Genomic DNA, 20,940 nt, shown 5'->3' on the forward strand with positions numbered 1-20,940 from the left:
AAAATTCCCTCCGTTAGCGAGATACACGCATCCGCCCTCCATCGTATGGAATCTCTGATGCGCTGATGCAGCCCTGGAGAATGGCGTATTGTATCGCAGCCGTCCACAATACGAGCACGAAGAGCCTCTACATTTGGTACCGGGGTTGCGTAGACAAGAGCTTTCAAATCCCCCATAAATGAGAGTCAAGAGGGTTGAGGTCAGGAGAGCGTGGAGGCCATGGAATTGGTCCACCTCTACCAATCCATCGATCACCTAATCTGTTGTTGTGAAGCGTACGAACACTTAGACTGAAATGTGCAGGAGCTCCATCGTGCAAGAACCACATGTTGTGTCGTACTTGTAAAGGCACATTTTCTAGCAGCACAGGTAGAGTATCCCGTATGAAATCACGATAACGTGCTCCATTGAGCGTAGGTGGAACAACATGGGGCCCAATCAAGACATCACCAACAATTCCTGCCCAAACGTTCACAGGAAATCTGTGTTGATGACGTGATTGCACAATTGCGTGCGGATTCTCGTCAGCCCACACATGTTGATTGTAAAAATTTACAATTCGATCACTTTGGAATGAAGCCTCATCCGTAAAGAGAACATTTGCACTGAAATGAGGATTGACACATTGTTGGATGAACCATTCGCAGAAGTGTACCCGTGGAGGCCAATCAGCTGCAGATAGTGCCTGCAGACGCTGTACATGGAACGGAAGCAACTGCTTCTCCAGTAGCACTCTCGATAAAGTGAAGTGGTCAATGTTACCTTGTACAGCAGCAACTTCTCTGACGCTGACATTAGGGTTATCGTCAACTGCACGAAGAATTGCCTCCTCCATTGCAGGTGTCCTCGTCGTTCTAGGTCTTCCCCAGTCGCGAGTCATAGGCTGGAATGTTCTGTGCTCTCTAAGACGCCGATCAATTGCTTCGAACGTCTTCCTGTCGGGACACCTTCGTTCTGGAAATCGGTCTCGATACAAACGTACCGCGCCACGGCTATTACCCCGTGCTAATCCATACATCAAATGGGCATCTTCCAACTCCGCATTTGTAAACAATGCACTGACTGCAAAACCACGTTCGTGATGAACACTAACCTGTTGATGCTACGTACTGATGTGCTTGATGCTAGTACTGTAGAGCAATGAGTCGCATGTCAACACAAGCACTTTAGTCAACATTACCTTCATTCAATTGGGCCAACTTGCGGTGAATCGAGGAAGTACAGTACATACTGACGAAACTATAATGAGCTCTAACATGGAAATTAAGCGTTTTCGGACACATGTCCACATAACATCTTTTCTTTATTTGTGTGTGAAGAATGTTTCCTGAAAGTTTGGCCGTACCTTTTTGTAACACCCTGTATATTGTGAACAATGTTTTGCACTGGATTTGTATAGTGCACCACGTCTGAAAACACAAGATTCACAATGAAAGTAGACGTTCAGGAACACATGCAATGGCTTTGAAAACAATGTTCTTTTGTAAAATATTCCTCCCCATTCAACAATAATAATGGACATTGCGCCATACCATTGTGCTGTGATGGATAAAACTACGACAATCCATTGGATGAAAGCAGATATTTCACTCTGGGTACAAAGAAATGTTCCACTGGATAAAGTTGAAAGTAACATGTATAACGCGAAGTTAATGGAACTTGAAGTGTTCTACAAGCCAAAAACCCCACGGTACCAGCTCGACAAACTGGCTGACGCTAAAGGATATAAATTAATCAGGCTAGTTTAAATACGACTGAGAATACGCTCACTGAGGCTAAAATGCTGAAAAAAGAAGCCATTTAAAACGTTGCCCCACAGGACAGGTCTCGAGCTGTCAAACATACTAAGAGGATAGTTGGGGAGAGATTGATCCACGAAGGACTGTGACGAGTTTTGAGTAACACGTACCTTCTCTCGTTGCCATGTTAAAATCTGCCTCTTTTCTCAAAACAGAGCATAGCTTACAAATATTCATCCCACTAACATTCTAACGCAGTTGAAATTGCGATAGAATCATGAAATAGTATGTTATGAAACTAGTAAATCAGGGCAAGTCTAGTCAGTAGATTATAAAACAGCCCATTCTCAGAATAAAATAAACGCGCAACTTCACTTATGTCGTCACAAAACTCACAGCAGTTCTCATTTCACCAGCTATCTATGGTCCTCAAAAATTACATTATTTCACTGAAAAAAGTCTGTAGTTGCTCGATGATCGCGGATATGAAAGTTTCGCATATTAATTATGTGGAAAAAGACTCTGATTTTTGTGTGCCAAAATTTTGTTTCGATACCTCGAACGGTTTAGCTGATCAGTGGGATTTGTAACTATAGTTTCTGGCTTTTTCTCTGCCACGTGCTTTCATGACAGAGTGGTATATATACATTCCATTTTCTCGAGACTGCAGGCAGATCCCTTTAAGTTAAAACAATAATTTAGTATGAAACTTCCTGGCAGATTAAAACTGTGTGCGGGACCGAGACTCGAACTCGGGACCTTCGCCTTTCGCGGGAAAGTGCTGTATCAACTGAGCTAACCAAGCACGACTCACGCCTCCTCCTCACAGCTTTACTTTCGCCAGTACCTCGTCTCCTACCTTCCAAACTTTACAGAATCTCTCCTGCGAACCTTGCAGGACTAGCCACAGCCTGGGGATGTTTCCAGAATGAGATTTTCACTCTGCAGCGGACTGTGCGCTGATATGAAACTTCCTGGCAGATTAAAACAGTGTGCCGGACCGAGACTCGAACTCAGGAACTTTGCCTTTCGCAGAGAGCTTCTGTAAAGTCTGGCAGGTAGGAGACGAGGTACAGCTGTGAGGAAGAGGCGTGAGTCGTGCTTGGGTAGCTCAGTTGGTAGAGCACTTGCCCGCGAAAGGCAAAGGTCCCGAGTTCGAGTCTCGGTCCGGCACACAGTTTTAATCTGCCAGGAAGTTTCATATCAGCGCACACTCCGCTGCAGAGTGAAAATCTCACTGGAATAATTCAGTATGTTTCTGCATTTCATATGAGACAACATATGACATAACACGCACGAAATGCAAATTCATAGCGACCCTTATTTTTCATTGTAAACTTTAAGCATTTCTTGCAGTAATACCGACATGTCACAATAACTATGAGTATTAACGAAATGATATGAAGTTCATCATGAAGCTGTCGAATTAACCTTCAAGATGTGCGAGAATCAGATTTTTTAGCTGATAGTTTCCTTACATTCGTCTGAGAAAGATCGCATATCGGCCAGTTTGCCAGGCTTGGTTTTCACGCAGTCAGCTATTGACGCGTCCAGCTCACACTGCAACTACACTTCTCTCCGCTCGTTCCGCGCTGTACTGTCAAAAGTCGCAACTAATTTTAAACGCACTGTAGGTAATACTTCACTACTTGCCACATATTTTATATTACATATTGTCGCCGCCGTGTGCACTGTTTCCCCACAAGGTGTCCACGCAAGTTTCGATGTAACTGAGTGTGGCATAATAAATATTGTTTTAGAGGTGTTGCGAGAAATGTAGTCCATTTTCAATCATGCACAACTAGCATCCGCACGTTAATCATTGTATAACACGCTCAAAACGACCAGGTATTTCACGAATAATGGCTGCAACTTCAGCCACACGGGCAGCTAATGTCTCGTGTCTCGTGTACCAAACAATTCATCTCCCCTCAAGATTTTAGCATCAATACGTGTTACACCTTTCCTCTAGATAAACTTCTAGTTTCCATTTAAACATTCATAGAAGATGTTGCCCTGAAGGAAGGTGCCCAGCTTACTTCCAAATGTAATTTTGCTATCTGTCAAGCATTTAAAATCATTAGATAAGTGGCCACAGATTATGATAGCAGAATCATTTACCTATTTGTTAGCTGAGGTCAGTCTTAATGAGAGGTGTGAGGAGATTCTGGAACATATTGTGTGACAGGGTTGATCGTTAGGCATTTCCCTGTGATGCTATCGACATTTGCACATGCTGACCTACAGTATGCAGAGAACAGATTGCTTCCCCTAGTATCATAGGAAACATCAAAACAAGCTTGCCTAACGGATAACTTATTAAACATGAATTTAAACTGGAGTTGCCTAATCATACACGATACACGGGCACCTTAGCCCACACAGACATAATGAAGAAGGGTACCATCTAACAAAGGAATGAAACTAAAGCTCACATAAAAGATCCGTTTATTGCTTAAGTGCAGTGACTTGACTGTAAACAATGAATAATATTAAATCTACAATGGTTGAAATAGGTTATTAAAAAGATGCAATAAGACCTCGGCACAGGAGGGTGGAGCTATAAAAGAAATTAGTATAAGCTGCTATGCCCAGGTAAACCCACTAATGATTGCTGAATACTGAAATGTTTTCACACATACAGTATCACCACAGCTACACATTTTACTGGAAACAAATGAAAATATGAGCTGAACAGAGACTCTAACCCGGATTTCTCGCTTTACACAAGCAGTCACCCCAACCTCTTCAGCTATCTGAATACATTGCCGAGACAGACTCAAACTTTCATATGTCCCAGTACCTGATTCCCATAGTGCTCACATAATTATGTGATCCCCGCGCAGAGAGAGACTATTTCGTTTTCTCGCGAGGTTGCTTTGACTTTGGCATCAAATTCATCAGTATTAGAATAGTTGAGTTTAACTGGCTGAGTGGGTGAATCAGTTTTAAAAAGCAAAACTCTAACTTGAAACAAATAAGTCTGCCTCCACCTCATTTCGTCTTGCGCACTTGCGGCACATGCTTACGATTCTCCTACACTCAGGTGCAGAGAGTAGCTGCAGTTCTGGCTGGGGTTTCCAAGTTCAGCCCCAGCGTCTGTGATCGATGCCGACCATCAGCCAAAGCATTGTCTGCTGAAAGTGCAGGCTAAGAACCCTTCTCTCTGCCAGTCTAAGACAAAGTTTTCTCCCCTAAAATCTAAGAGGCAGTGTTGTCCTAGGCTTCCTCTGAAAATCGTACTGGTTTCGCCAGCATCTGAATTCCTTACGCCAACGACTATTGACATTGCAATTTCCAACCAATGAAAAGTTTATAAAAACAGCTGTAATATTCCCACTGTTACAGAATTTGCTGTGGTTAACCAGTAACACTGAAGAAACTGCAAAAAGGTGGGAATTTGAAGAGATGGGACTTGGATAAACTGAAAGAACCAGAGGTAGAGAGAGCTTCAGGGAGAGCATTAGGGAACGATTGACAAGAATGGGGGTAAGAAATACAGTAGAGGAAGAATGGGTAGCTTTGAGATATGGAATAGGGAAGGCAGAAGAGGATCAAGTAGATAAAAAGACGACGGCTAATAGAAATCCTTGGGTAACAGAAGAGATATTGAATTTAACTGATGAAAGGAGAAAATACAAAAATGCAGTAAATGAATCAGGCAAAAAGGAATACAAACGTGTTAAAAGTGAGATCGACAGGAAGTGTAAAATGGGCTAAGCAGGGATGGCTAGAGGACAAATGTAAGGATGTAGACGCGCATACCACTAGGTGTAAGATAGATTCTGCCTACAGGAAAATTAAAGAGAGCTTTGGAGAAAAGAGAACCACTTTCATGAATATCAAGAGCTCAGATGGAAACGCAGTTCTAAGCAAAGAAGGGAAAGCAGAAAGGTGGAAGAAGTATACAGAGGGTCTATACAAGGGCAATGTTTTGAGGACAATATTATAGAATGGAAGAGAATGTAGATAAAGATGAAATAGGAGATATGATACCGCGTGAAGAGTCTGACAGAGCACTGAAAGACCTGAGTCGAAACAACGCCTCCGGAGTAGACAACATTCCATTAGAACTACTGACAAACTTGGGAGAGCCAGTCATGACAAAACTCTACCATCTAGTAAGCAAGATGTATGAGACAGACGAAATACCCTCAGACTTCAAGACGAATATAATAATCCCAATACCAAAGAATGAAGGTGTTGACAGATGTGAAAATTACCGACCTGTCAGTTTAATAAGCCACGGCTGCAAAATACGAACGCGATTTTTTTTACAGATGAATGCAAAAACTAGTAGAAGCCGACCTCGGGAAGGATCAGTTTGGATTTCGTAGAGATGTTGGAACACGTGAGGCAGTACTGTCACTACGACTTATCTTAGAAGCTAGATTAAGGAAGGTCAAACCTACGTTTCTAGCATTTGTAGACTTAGAGAAAGTTTTGACAACGTTAACTGGAATGCTCTCTTTCAAATCCTGAAGGTGGCAGGGGTAAAATTCAGGGAGCGAAATCCTATTTACAATTTGTACAGAAACCAGTCGAGGGACATGAAAGAGAAGCAGCGGTTGGGAACGGAGGGAGATAGGGTTGTAGCCTATCCCTGATATTATTCAATCTGTATATTGAGCAAGCAGTGAAGCAAACATAAGAAAAATGCGGAGTAGGAATTAAAGTCGATGGAGAAGAAATAAAAACTTTGAGGTTCACCGATGACAGTGTAATTCTGTCAGAGACAGCAAAGGACCTGGAAGAGCAGCTGAACGGAATGGACAGTGTCTTGAAAGGAGGATATAAGATGAACATCAACAAAAGCAAAACGAGGATATGGAATGTAGTCGAATTAAGTCGGGTGATGCTGAGGGTATTAGATTAGGAAATGGGAGGCTTAACGTAGTAAATGAGTTTTGCTATTTGGGGAGCAAAACAACTGATGGTGTTCGAAGTAGAGAGGATATCAAACGTAGACTGGCAATGGCAAGGAAATCGTTTCTGAAGAAGAGGAATTTGTTAACATCGAGTACAGATTTAAGTGTCAGGAAGTCGTTTCTGAAAGTATTTGTATGGAGTGTAACGATGTATGGAAGTGAAACATGGACGATAACTAGTTTGGACAAGAAGAGAATAGAAGCTTTCGACATGTGATGCTATAGAAGAATGCTGAAGGTAAGATGGGTAGATCACGTAACTAATGAGGAGGTATTGAATAGGGTTGGGGAGAAGAGAAGTTTGTGGCACAACTTAACTAGAAGAAGGGATCGGTTGATAGGACATGTTCTGAGGTATCAAGGGATCATTAATTTAGTATTGGAGGGCAGTGTGGAGGATAAAAATCGTAGAGGGAGAGTTGAGTTGTTTGGGGGAGAGACCAAACTGCGAGGTCATCGGTCTCATCGGATTAGGGAAGGAAGTCGGCCGTGCCCTTTCAAAGGAACCATCCCGGCATTTGCCTGGAGCGATTTAGGGAAATCACGGAAAACCTAAATCAAGATGGCCGGATGCGGGATTGAACCGTCGTCCTCCCGAATGCGTAGAGGGGGACCAAGAGATGAATACACTAAACAGATTCAGAAGGATGTAGGTTGCAGTAGGTACTGGGAGATGAAGAAGCTTGCACAGGATAGAGTAGCATGGAGAGCTGCATCAAACCAGTCTCTGGACTGAAGGCCACAACAACAACAACCAGTAACACAGATTTCTTTCTTAGAGTAGGGTGGAAAGCAAGCCCTATGAGGCTGGTTTCACATTTGAACTAGAGATATTGGCCCCAAACATGCGCTATATTATTTGTAACTATCAAGTTTCCGACACAGATCATCACTGTTCTCTATATTATGACTTCTGTAATCACTGGTAATGCAGTTTCAGATATTGCTGGTTTGTTATTCCTCCAGTTGACGGTCCTGCTGAAATGAAGTTAAAGTGTTATTAATGACAGCGTTCATACATGAAAATAAGGAGTCTGCTAATTATGGCTGGGATGAAATTGCTCAAAGGGCCAGGAGGTAATATTCGCCGACGAGTAATGCGTGGTTATTGCTTATGTTTAATGGCTGAGAGGTGGTTTCGTCTGTGAAGTCACCAATCAGCTAAAATCATCAACCTTCGAAGATGTATTTCACCACAAGGAAAAGTCGTCACATAAAGTTGCTCTCGCCTTTTTTTATTTCATATATGAGTCAAAACTATTCCATTGTACATGACAGCGCTATTCTTCTTATTAAATGCTGTTCACACATGGTTAACTATTACTTTTTATCAAATAATTTCTCGTTTGGATCAACCCCCTTCTAACAAATAACAGCAGGAGAGAATAATTATCGTAGTTTCTAAAGCACAGAGCCTCTAACAGACACAGAACTTCTAGCGCCAACCGCTATTCCAGCTACTGTCTATTAAACAATGTAACTGTTGCGACTTTTAGCATACGATATATTACAAACCCCCTTACAGGGGCAGATATCCAAATCATTTTGTATTCTGCAACCATACTTAGTTCGAGGTTGCTGAAAAAAAAAGTGTCAGTATTTCCAGAACTCTTTCGAAGGGAATCGTTCTTACTTAAGTTTCAATCATAGATCATTTTTGTTACTATTGTAACTTCCTGGCCTATTCCGTGCTGCTACACATCAGAATGGGTGAGAGAAATGGTGAGGGAGGGGGTGGATTTACGCCAGGTCGCACAGTAATAGCATTGACAGGTGTATGGTGGATTTACGCCGGGTCGTATTGTTAATAGCATTGACAGGTGTTTTATCTTCAGCAGTCAGTACAGCGCAGCAGCCGTCCACGGGGGCCACCCAGTTTGCATGCAAATGCAGCCAGTTGTAGGATGGACTGACGCCCCGATGGCGCCTATGATGTTCGTTGCCCGGGGCACAGGCGGCAGCTACCGTGATATCATGTGGGCCAGGTGCAAGTGAAAAAAAAATGTGAGTGTGAAATCTTTTGTGACTTAACTGCTAAGGTCAACAGTCCCTAAGTTTACACACTACTTAACCTGAATTATCCTAAGGACAAGCACACACACCCATGCCCGTGGGAGAACTCGAACCACCGCCGGGACCAGCCGCACAGTCCGTGACTGCAGCGCCTCAGACCGCTCGGAGGTGCAGGTGAAAAACGAGCAGAGCCCACCCAGTTTCTTCCATGTTTCACGTAATCGTGGTCTTCATGTCATATGCTTTGATGCAATCACCGAGAGTAGATTTTTTATGCCTAGCAGTAATGTCACAGTCACCCATGAGGGGTAGACCAGGATGGTGGCCGATGACAGCTACGTGGCTAGGGGGCCATAAGGATGTATCTCCCACACCCACATGGAAGACAGTTGGCCGAAACGCCCTCAGTGGGCGGACACTGGCTGCACACCAGCCCCCCCACATTGGCGAAGTTTACCCACTCCAGCAACCACCACACCACAGGTATGGCACACCTCATGCCTGAAGATGACGAATTAATCAGCGGGCAGGCCCCAATCACCCACCAGGGGTAGAACAGGATGGTGGCCAACGACATCTACAAGGCAAGGAGGCCATGAGGATGCATCTCCCACAGGAAAATTGTAGACAGCTTGCCATCAGTTGGCTGTAGGCCCAGAGGGCGGAGGCTGGCCCCACAACAGCTCCCTACAATGGTAAAGTTTTCCCAGTCCTGTAGTCGCCACACCACAGGTATGGCACACCTCATGTCTGAACATGACGAGTTTATCAGCTGGCAGGCAGCCAGCAGATGTTCAGCACCAAGGTTAGTCCTTGTCTCTCCGAAACTCAGAAGCCCGTACATTTCTCTGGTTCAAGGTGCAGACAGAGTGGAAGCGTGACTCAATTCCTTGAGCCTCTAATCTCAGCCATTTACACCCTTATAGCTATGCGTATAGTGGCTGTAGATAAATATGTAATGGGAGCAAAAATAATGCTAGAAGAATCTGACACAGCTCTTAAAGATCCAAGTCGAAGAAAATCCCTGGGAATATTCTGTCAGAACTGTTGATACACTTGGGTGACTCTTCCATTTGGTATGCAACATAAATGAGGCAGGCGAAATAACCTCAAACTTCAAGAAGAATGTAGCAATTTCGGTTCCATGGAAATCATAGTTGCAAAAAAATAACACAAATTCTTTAGAGAATAATGGGAAAAACTAGTAGAAGACGACCTCGGGGAAGATCAGTTTGGATTCCAGAGAAATGTAGGAACATGCGAGGCAGACTTATCTTAGAAGGTAGGTTAAGGAAAGGCAAACCTACGTTTATACCATTTGTAGACTCAGAGAAAGCTTTCGACAATGTTGACTGGAATACTCTCTTCGAAATTCTGAAGATAGCAGGGGTAAAATGCAGGGAGCGAATGGCTATTTACAACATGGACAGAAACTAGACGGCAGTTATAGGCGTAGATCAGTTTTGCTATTTGATGATGGCCAAAGTAAAGAGGATATAAAATGTAGGCTCTCAATGGCAAGCAAAAAATTCATGAAGAAGAGAAATTTGTTAGGGTCGAATATAACTTTAAGTTTTTAACGTGATTGGGTCTGCAGCTGCGATGAATTTTTGAAAGATTTCATGATGCATTCAGAATGAAAAAAATAGATTTAAGTGTTAGGAAGCTTTTTCTGAAATTATTTGTCTGGAGTGTAGCCATATATGGAAGTGGAACATGGACGATAACGTGTCTCGACAAAAAGGGAATAGAAGCATTCGAAATGTGATGCTACAGAGGAATGTTGAAGATTATATAGGTATATCACGTAATTAATGAGGAGGTACTGAACAGAATTGTGGAGACAAGAAATTTGTGGCACAACTTGACGAGAAGAAGGGATCAGTTGATAGGACACATCCTGATGATGAAACAATGAGGACAACACAAAAACCCAGTCAGCTCGAGGCAGGTGAAAGTCACTGACCCTGCCAGGAATCGAACTCGGGACCACGTGCTCGCGAAGCGAGAACGCGACCGCCAGACCATGAGCTGCGGGCGACATATTCTGAGATATCAACGGGTCATCAGCTTAGTATAGGAGGGAAGTTGGGCGGGGGGAAAGAGTATCATGGAGAGCTGCATCAAACCAGTCCTTGGACTGAACGCCAAAACAACAACAGCTACACTTCTGATGTAGCCCTATGGTGACTAAGGTATCATGCACTCCAAACGTCATATAAAACTATTAACAACTGCCTGTCACAAAGTACTGGCCTGTTGGTCTGGAATTGCTATCATTACTAGAAACCGTGAAAGACGGTCGCTGATCCTAAGCACCACCTATTCCCTGTAGATTTTTTGTTGAATGGTCCAAATTGTCGAACCCAAATATTTGAAAAAGCTTGGACGAATCAGTAATGACTGCAAAGGGAAAATCTTTTAATGCGATAAGAGGTGGTTGTGACTTAAAAGCCTGACAGTCTTTATCCTATTCCTATGCGGGCAACACTCTTGTCCACTGTACTCAACATGGCTACTTTGTGACTCAATGTGTCCGCATTCGTGTGTTTACTACGTAGGTCTACAGAAGACCTCGAAATCAGACTCACTAAGCTTTGGCAGCCTAACATGTTAGACAATAAGATAGGCCTTTCAGACCAAGCAATCATTTAAATGATATATAATCAGTCACAGCCTTAAATCTTCTACCATACAGCACTGGAAATGTGTATTAGCATATATTAGTGCTAACATTTCCTTTTCAGTTGCATCGTTACATTCCGTTTCATTTAATTACCTCGAAACGTACACTACTGGATGCTTGTGTCCATTAACCGTATGACTCTAAATACAGCTGACTTCTTCGTTAGAAGGGTCACACGAACTCTTTTTCAGTACCAGATCCGAAATCAATGCCCACTTCAGTTTCTCGAATCTAGCTGGCAGTCCTGAGTCCACTGAAACTTTAAGCCTTTTTTGAACACGTACTCTATTCAAAAGTTTGTCTATTTTTGAGAAATCCTTTACGAGTTTACATTAGCAGTTACATAAACTGACATATGATGACTGTATCTGTTTGGTTGTTCGTGGCATTGAAAAATTCTGAAATGCTTCCGTAAGACGAGGATCAGTCTGTACATCATGTTCACCAATTAGGTGTCCCTGATATTTAACTCTGAATTTCAGCAAAATGGGAATAGTCGATGCTCAGTATCAAACATGCTGCTTTAGCCTACGAAAAACATCCTCCAACTGTTTCATGTTCCGGTATATCGCTTGAAAAAATGATTATGTCATCTTGATAAACGCCACAGGTCTTATGCTTTAACCCTCTAACAACCCCATGATGCCATGAAAGGTCTTTGGCCTATCCTCAGGTGCTACCTCTTAACTGATGATAACCACTTTTGAGGTCCATTGTAGTAAAGTAACGACACTGACCCAAATAATCAAAGTTGTCGGTAACTTAGGGATTGGAAAAGAATCTTCAACAGTTTGTGCATCCAGAAACCCATAAATGCAGCAGAAACCTATATTTCTACATTGTCTAATGATCTCTATGGGCTGTCAGTAAGCTCTATGATCCCATCTCATAATTGCCTTTTAATGAACTCCTCCATTACTGTCTATAAATGTCTCGTTATGCGATAGTCTGTGCTACAAATCTGTGTAATATCCTCTGTTGGTCTACAGTGCTGAGTTACTGAAGTGACCCACCTTCCCACTAATGCACCACATCAACAGATTGTTTATGGCTAACATCCAGACTCGAGCTATCAAAGTCTTCATTCTCTAATTCTTCCGGAGTGGCTATCACTATACCTCTTGACAGACTAAATTTATCTTCGTCATAGTTATCTATGCTAAATGGGACCACATGTCCCCCATTAACACTAATCACACGTGCGATGCTTCTTCACACAAAACAATATGAATCATCCAACTCTTCACTGCTTGAGACTGCCTCAACAACTTACACAGTCCCCCAAGGCAAATCGATACACACTGAAACCCACTCTGCTTTCCCCATACATGGCACCATTGTATCGTGTTGATCAATCTTTAAGGAACTCATCTGCAAATTGAGACCGTGCAACCTACTGTGTTTGCAACTGTGTCACATTATTGAAATAAAATCTCACTGTGATCAACCAGGTGTTGCCAAAAATTAATCCCAGCACAATGTTTGTCGAGAAAATCCAGCCCAAGAATCACAAATATCTTTCACCTACACGTAGCAAAACGTCCGTATACTCCATAAACTTAGTTTTCCGAACAGTAAACTCAAGCACCATTGTACCCGAAGACTCAATATTGTTAACGTCAGCCACACGTAATTACATCGTGGTAGCCCAAGACTTCTCCTACTCACTTAGTCGATTCTGATAACGGACATATATGCACCCGTGGGCACAAGAAACCTCAGTTCTATACCATTCACGAAGACCACTAAGAAGCATTCCATCTGTGCACTAGCTTGTGCTGTGGTACGGTCTGTCGGGGCAGCTTTCTGACGGCACAAGAATTCCTGTTCGAACATCTTCAACTTTTGCAGTCCTGTCTTCCTCAGTTGCGTGTAATATTACGGTATATTTACAATTTTTGCTTTTTAACCGTCTGACTACAACTGAATGAAACACAGTGTTCGTGCCATATGAGTTTCGCAACTATTCTCTGCAAGGCATCGCCAGTGACAGGTTCCATGGACGATTTTCTACATGTTATGTTTTTGTTCCATTTTTGGTACTGTTCCTCTTATTACATGAATATTTGCATCAAAACAAGTGTTCAGTTCCTATTGCTGTGAAATGTGAAAAACAAAAACCCCAAGTGGCAACTGTAAGAAGAGGAACAGCACCAAAAATGGAACCAAAACATAACATGTAGGAAATCGTCCACACAACATGCTACTGAAGATGCCTTGCAGAGAATAAAGGCAAAGCGCGTATGGCACGAAAATTGTATTTCATTCAGTTGAACTTAAAGGTCCAAAAATGGGGGTGGGGAGCGAATCGGTTTGATAGAGCTGAACAAATTTGAAATGTTCTAGTTTCTTGGTAGCACGTAGTTTATCCGAGTTACAAAACGATAATTCCATTCTTGGTCACACTGTGTTGCGGAGTTAGATTTTCTATGCGCTTCATCCATGACCGGTACCGCAAACACTATCTAGTGGGAGTGTTTTGATGTAGCATGAACAGTACTGTCCAATGACTTACTTCATTAGCACAATGCCGAGCTGGCCTCTCTGGCCTTGCCATGGCTGGAATAAACTTAGAAACTTGCTATTTGCACGCTGAACTCTTTCAGAGCTCTGCACTATTATTGCTCCTCTAAGCTTTAGTTGCAGCTTATTGGTATAGCATGACCATAACTTATAACTTAAGTATCTCAAGATTTACTTCATATAATGCTAGTTTTCGTAAATGTAACACATCAACGTTTCGTTCTGTGAGTTTGACATGCTTCTCGTAAGTAGCGACTTATTTTCGATTTCCTCAGTGCTCTTTAGTTTAAACTCGCTAATTTCGTGCATGTTGGTGTATTTAACAGGCAGAGTTCCGCGTTTAGTAGCTGCCTAGAGCATGGGTTACCAACTTTTGGTTGTCGCACCCTCCACTGCCAAAAATGGAAACTTCTTGCCCCTTCATAATAATACCGTATTACCTTCAGCAACCGGCAGATTGGCACTTTGTTTTAGGGTAGGGGTGGGGGGTGGAGGGTGGGGGCCAAAAGGTAAAGTAGTAAGGACTTCGTGAGGAGCGGCGGACGTGAAAGGGGTGTTTCGTATGTACTGATTTCTCTCTCGGCACTGCCAACATAAAGGTGGCGCCTGCACCTTGTGACAATCAGCAACTATGGAAGTAACGTGGAATTCGTTAACACTCATAATTAGAGCCGCGATTTCCATGCACTATCATATCTAAAGCATGCGTGTATTCATGAACTGCCACAAGACCAAAACTGCACAATCAAGCAAAAACAACAAAAATATCCAGCACCAAAATTCAGTTTCTGTTTTATATTTATATTTGCTTCACTCTGGCACAAACCTTTATCCAGAACGTTGGCCGACGGGCACCAGTTCCGTTCCGCAGGAAGTGTACGCACCGATGGGTTGGCATCACTAATGTGGAGCCAAGGCATCATTCCCCTCTCGCGAACACGGCCGCCAAACAACCCTCTCTCAGCATCATCCAAGCCTTTGAGGTAAGACGCTAACTAAAATTGCGCGTACAACAACCACAACAACAATTTCATTTCTTAAGAACCGTTTCCTCAGTTCATTTTGGGACAAGGTCCCGTCTTGCAATACTGATAACTGCGATGAGTACACTCCACAGTTCTACACAAATTTGTACTGATGTTCGCGCGTCCATTGGATCGTGTACGTTGGAGTATCTGTTACGGTGCGAACATTTGAAGTTAGTGTTTTATTTCAAGGGCGTGCAGGTGGAGAAGAGCGAGAGGGTACCACTGTCTCTGCTATGAGGGGTGACGTGAGAGGGTGATGTTCGTCTGTCTGCCGTTCGCAACTGCCGACCAACGAGTTCGCGCCCATCGTACCAAAAAGCTGCAGTGGTATAAATTTGACACGGAAGTAACATAGATTCGAGAATGCGCATTATACAGACAGACGCTCGTCTTCAAATGTGTTACTCACATACATCAAGGCATATGAATTGTTTTTGAAGGTGTTGTAGCACTAAGCAATTAGTAGAGAAAAACAATATTTAAAAAACGAATTCAGCATTTTAGGTCGTGTAAGATAATTTTTTATAAATACAATTATTACCACTAATAACTAATCGCTCATTTCGTTACCGTTTAAATTGTCAGCGTCATACAGTAAACCACAACACCACTTCCCTCGCATCTTTAGTGCCACAACAGTAAGATTTTGACGATGGCGCCAAAGGGGAAAAAGAGGTTTATCGGTACGAAATGTTCCGATTTGTTCTGACTATCCACGGAAAGAACAACTAGAAATTTGCGTACTGTACTTCGCTCGGCCACTTTAATTTGTGGGTGACAAGTAAACACTTTTGATTTGTCGACTAACATATTACCATAGACACGGGAAGAAAATGGTTCAGAACTGCTGTGTTGCATTTTACACACAGTTCTATAAAACAAAGCTCTCCAACAATTGCCAAAATTTTTCAGTTATAAAGTAATAATTAGTTCAATCAAATTACCATAAATTTTACATAATCTTCAATTTGTTCATAATTCACACGAGAAAAGGGAGTACCTATTTCTCCTACGCAAGTTATTGCAACACCTCCATTGATGCTAGGAAAGTTACTTGTATCGCTTATGAATTTCTTAATACAAGATAAGAAGTACAAAATTCATCGACATATGCATTTATTTCCTAAAATGGTCAATAAACGCATATGCATGAAAATTCGGGCTCTAGTCAATACAGAATGGCCAGTTTCAAATGCCGCGCTTATTTGTAGCAAATACTGTGAAAATAATTAAGTCTGCTGGAATGCATCTCAATTAATAGAAGAAAAATGGCGATTGATGATAGATCGGTGCTCGCAGGCTGAACCAGAAGACAGCTGACACAAAATGCTTCGAATGGAAAAAACGGTAAAGAGAGGTTCATAAACTTCATAATATAAATATTTTATTGTATACACACACAATTTGCACACACTTTGGGTAATGAAAACAAATAAATCAATGCATATTTTCGCAGAGATTTTCAATTTTGATTGGACAGAACAACGTAAATCACTAGCAATATTGAGTTTGGTTCAGTATTTAATTTTCATTGCTACAACTGCTGGAAATGCACTTTCGCATAAATAAGTGCTCCAAAATGGTAAGTACAGTTGAAGTGCTTGCTTTGCTATGCTGGGATAAACTTTCAGATATTTTTCACAAAATAATGTCTTAACCATCTTCACAAAGTCATATTTGGTTCCAGAACTGTTTTTAATTTCCAAGGCTTTTTCTTGCAGTGTTTCCGACATCATATCTACGTCAACGTGAAAATGATCTGTTACCAATCTATAAATGTTATTATCGTACGAGTTAGGGAAGCTGCATCTGAATTCGTCATTTAGATGCTGCAAATGATTTGATACTTTATTAGTAGAATCATTCTGCTTAAAGACCTCCATGAATTGTTCTTCTTCCAGGATTCCAAATAATTTGGGAAAACATAAATAACTGGAGGCTACAATTTTACGTTTCCAAAGTTGCATTCCCAAATCACGTAAGATTTACGTGATCTGCGGTTGAAACTTATAAGTATATGCAGCGATTGCATCCCGATGATAAACTGTGTTCAAATCTCCGTCTTGGAATTTCAAGTTCAGTGAGTTCAATGAATCGACAGTATCTGACAGATAAGCAAACACTGCTTGAACACCTGGCTTTCGAAATTCCACACACAGTTCAGTTTGGTTTTGCATTTCCAAAAATTGAATCACGTCTTCACTCTAAGTTCAGATAAACTAGCTAACAAATTTCCTTTGAGGAACTACTCTTCCCAAATAGCTGTAAAAAGAAGAGTATTTAAGGCACGCTTTCTAACATTCACAATTTTGATGCAATTTTAAGACGTCACTGAGTTCGTTTGGAAGTGCCTCAGCTGCTAAGGCTTGACGGTGTATAACACAGTGAATTGAAATAGCACTAGGATTCTTTTATCTACCAACTGCACGAATTCTGAGTGAGGTCCAAGCATCGATGGGACCGCCGTCTACGCATATACCATCAGGTTTTGCCACGACAGATCATATTTGCAAGAGAATTCGGATATCGCTGTCATAATACGAACTGCTTTTGAAGTAGTCGTTAGCTCTATGGAAAACAGAATCTCGTTTTTAATTGTTTCGTTTTGTATGTGTCGAACGAAAACTAACAGTTGACAAGAATTTGGAGCATCTGTAGTCTCGTCTAACGATGTTGCAGAAAATTCTGATTGTTTCACGGCCTGCGCTACCTGATTTGTTACGTCTTCGGCCATATCATCAAACCGACGTTTCAGTATTGTCCGAAAGCGGTATTTGTGAAAGTTTTTGTTTACTTTCTGCTCCAGGAATGATATCAGCTGCTTTCAACAAAAAACAGGGTTTGAAAAATGCTTTACCGACGACATGTCTTTTGTTAGACTTTGCAATGAGTAGCGATAACTCATAAGAAGTTAGAATGGCTTTTTCAGGAGACTGAGCAGTGGATCCAGTACCATCCAACTTCATACGTTTCAAACTCTCACATTTTCAGCCAAAAAACTCCATCGGTTTACCTTTTAAAGCGCTATGTTTTGTCCACAAATTCTGTTCGATACGACAATGTCTCAGGGCATCATCGTTCAATACTTCATAACAAATAACAAGCCATTAAGACAACAATTATTATATCGTTGAAGCTGCGAGGAATCATGTGCAGGAGACTTCAGTGTGGTAGTAGTAGTAGTAGCAGTAGTAGTAGTTTCGATGGCGAGTTTATGTATAAACCACAAAAATTAATAAGAGTTGGTACTGACCCCTCGTGGTACACAAAATGGGTCAGAATACTGTTGAAAATGCAATGAAATTAGGATGCCAAATTTAAAAGTTAGCAAAATCCTAAAGATTCGTGATGTTTCACAGAATCTCGAAATTTAGTGTGAATTTCAATGCGAGATGCTTTTGATAGTTTCCACAACGAAACACTGTCTCGAAGTCTAGCACAAAACCCAAGGAGAAGTGCCACTAAAGCAAAGTAATTAAACATGGTTTTCCGAAACTCCTTCACAAAAGAAGTCGCAGTAAATATTCCAGAATTAGAACCTAGAACAACTGCCGACATAACTTAGAAGACGGGGCACCTTAAATCACTTAATAAAGGCGAGGTCTCCGGTCTAGATTGTAAATCTGTTAGATTCTTTTCAGAGTTTGCTGATTCAATAGATTACAACTGCTCGCTCTTCGAAAGATCCGAACCTAAATATTGGAAAGTTGCACAAGTGACAACAATATCCACGAAAGAAAATTGGAGTAATCCACTGAATTACAGACCCATATCACTACCGTCGATTTGCAGTAGGATTTTGGAACATATACTGTGTTCGAACATGATGAATTACCTAAAAGAAAACTATTCATTGAGAAATAATCAACACAGATTCAGAAAATATCTGTCTTGTGAAACACAATTAGCTCTCTATTCACAGGACGTAATGAGTGCTGTCGACAGAGGATGCCACATTAATTCCATATTTTCCAATTTCCGGAATGCTTTCAACAACGTTCCTCGTACTCGTCTTCAAATCGAATTGCATGCCTAAGGAGGACCACCTCAGCTGTGTGACTGGATTCATGATTCCATGTCAGAAAGGTCACGTACTAATTGACGGAAAGTCACCGAGTAAAACAGAATAATATCTGGCGGTCCCCAAGGGAGTGTTATAGCCCTCTGCTGTACCTGTTCTAAACTACGCCATTTACGCTATTGTCTCACCGAAAAATCGCAGAAATCTGTGAGCGAAGCTAAATGTCGTCAGTCTTGGTCTCCTCTCAACTGAAATGATGCTTAACATATTCAGGTATATTTTGACTTACGGGCGGATGATATGCAGTGTGTTAAGTATTGATTCTTAGGTTATTTATGCAATGATCTAGAGGTTAAACCACACCTCACACTGTAGAACTTTACACCATAATCTGGCTTCAGACGGTTTAAATAATTTATTGCTTAAAATCGACATCCTCAGTGATGAATGGAGGCACCGTGGTGTAGGACTTGGGATGTTGGCCACTGAAGCCCTTCTTGAATTCAGGCAGGGATGGATGCGGATGAAGTATGGCTTGTTTTCTCAGGACAATAATAGGGTTGAACTCCATTCAACATATCGCCACTGATTGTGCTTGAACATGAAACATATTACTTGGATATAAGCAAAATTTAAGGGAGACAAACGCCTGAAACTGAAATGATTAATTTAATATAGCACCAATCCAGGAACACATAATGCTCTTTGATTCGGTCAGGTCACCTGCTGGCCTGCATTTGCCTGATTTGGGATACGTAATACACATAACTTCGCTTCCTCTGGATTTTTAATCCAATGCTCATTCATTGAATTGTATTTTGGTTAATAGATTTGACGCATTTCATACTTTCACAGTCATTGAACGTCCTTTTGACAATACACAAATATGAGATACAAATCGCTCAGATAACACACTCTCTTTCTCTGCAACAATATTGTCTATGCACGCATTGTCACATAAACCCATCCATGGAAAAACTGCTCGATAGAGATATTTTCTTGCGCACTTGTTCCGTTTCTTCATGACACTGTGTACGTTCATGTTCATCTTTATTTACACACTTCATTGACAGCGGTATCCTATCATATTTCACTTATAAGCGCATACTGCTAAATCAACCAGGTGTGTTGAAAGCTGTCTACAATTATAGCTTCATGATTATTTCTTTCATAAAATTTCCAAATATATACACAGAGACGTCATTTAAAGATTACTGCCCCAAATCACCTATGAAGTCAGGTCAGTCTGGTGATAAGAGGAACATGCCATTCAACATTAATTCGTCTACAATATTATTACGTGCAAATTTCCTTGAAACCATATCCCAGACTGATCATCAGAAACCTGAAAAATTGTTAGGAAATGGGAGGGAACTATAAGTACAGAATACAATATGCACAACTAACCTCATTTGTACCAAGCTTATTTTGCTCTAACTACAAGTCGGACAATCTTATTTTTTAATCTGTTAAATTAAAATTCTAGTACTTTTTGTCACAGTATGTCTTTCATATGCAAGATGAGAGCATTATATCTACCTTACAATGAAGAAAACTAAGGGATTTACTAAAAATTCAAATGCTCATAACCACATATAGGAGTCCATGCAACAATGAAACAATGAAATATCTGTAAAACTGTTTAACAAATAAAAGTTATACTAATTTATGATTGATTGAGTAGGAATCTTCGAATCGCTTATACATTTTACACAGCACCACGATTTTCTAGAGAGATTGAAATATGCCATTGTTAAACTCCTCTATAAGAAAGATGATACGAGAGATGTCAATAACTACCGACCCATTTCACTACAGATATGATTTTCCAACATTTTGGAGAAAGTCATGTATTCTAGAATAGATTTCCACCTGAGCAAGGATGATATCCTCAGTAAATCTCAGGATTTGAGAAGAGTCGCTCAACTAAAAATGCCATTTACATATTCATTCACAAAATTTTACAAACACTAAATAATAGTACCGTTTGGTGTTTTCTGTG

General features: G+C 41.2%; 1 protein-coding gene across 3 annotated transcripts in view; it reads right to left on the reverse strand.

The window, feature by feature from the left end:
• Window positions 1-20,940, reverse strand: part of LOC126292064 (uncharacterized) — a 305,572-nt gene that overhangs the window by 82,158 nt on the left and 202,474 nt on the right. The gene's annotated exons all lie outside the window — the stretch shown is intronic.

The sequence above is a fragment of the Schistocerca gregaria genome, chromosome 9 (genome assembly GCF_023897955.1).
Source record: "Schistocerca gregaria isolate iqSchGreg1 chromosome 9, iqSchGreg1.2, whole genome shotgun sequence".
Lineage (NCBI taxonomy): Eukaryota > Metazoa > Arthropoda > Insecta > Orthoptera > Acrididae > Schistocerca > Schistocerca gregaria.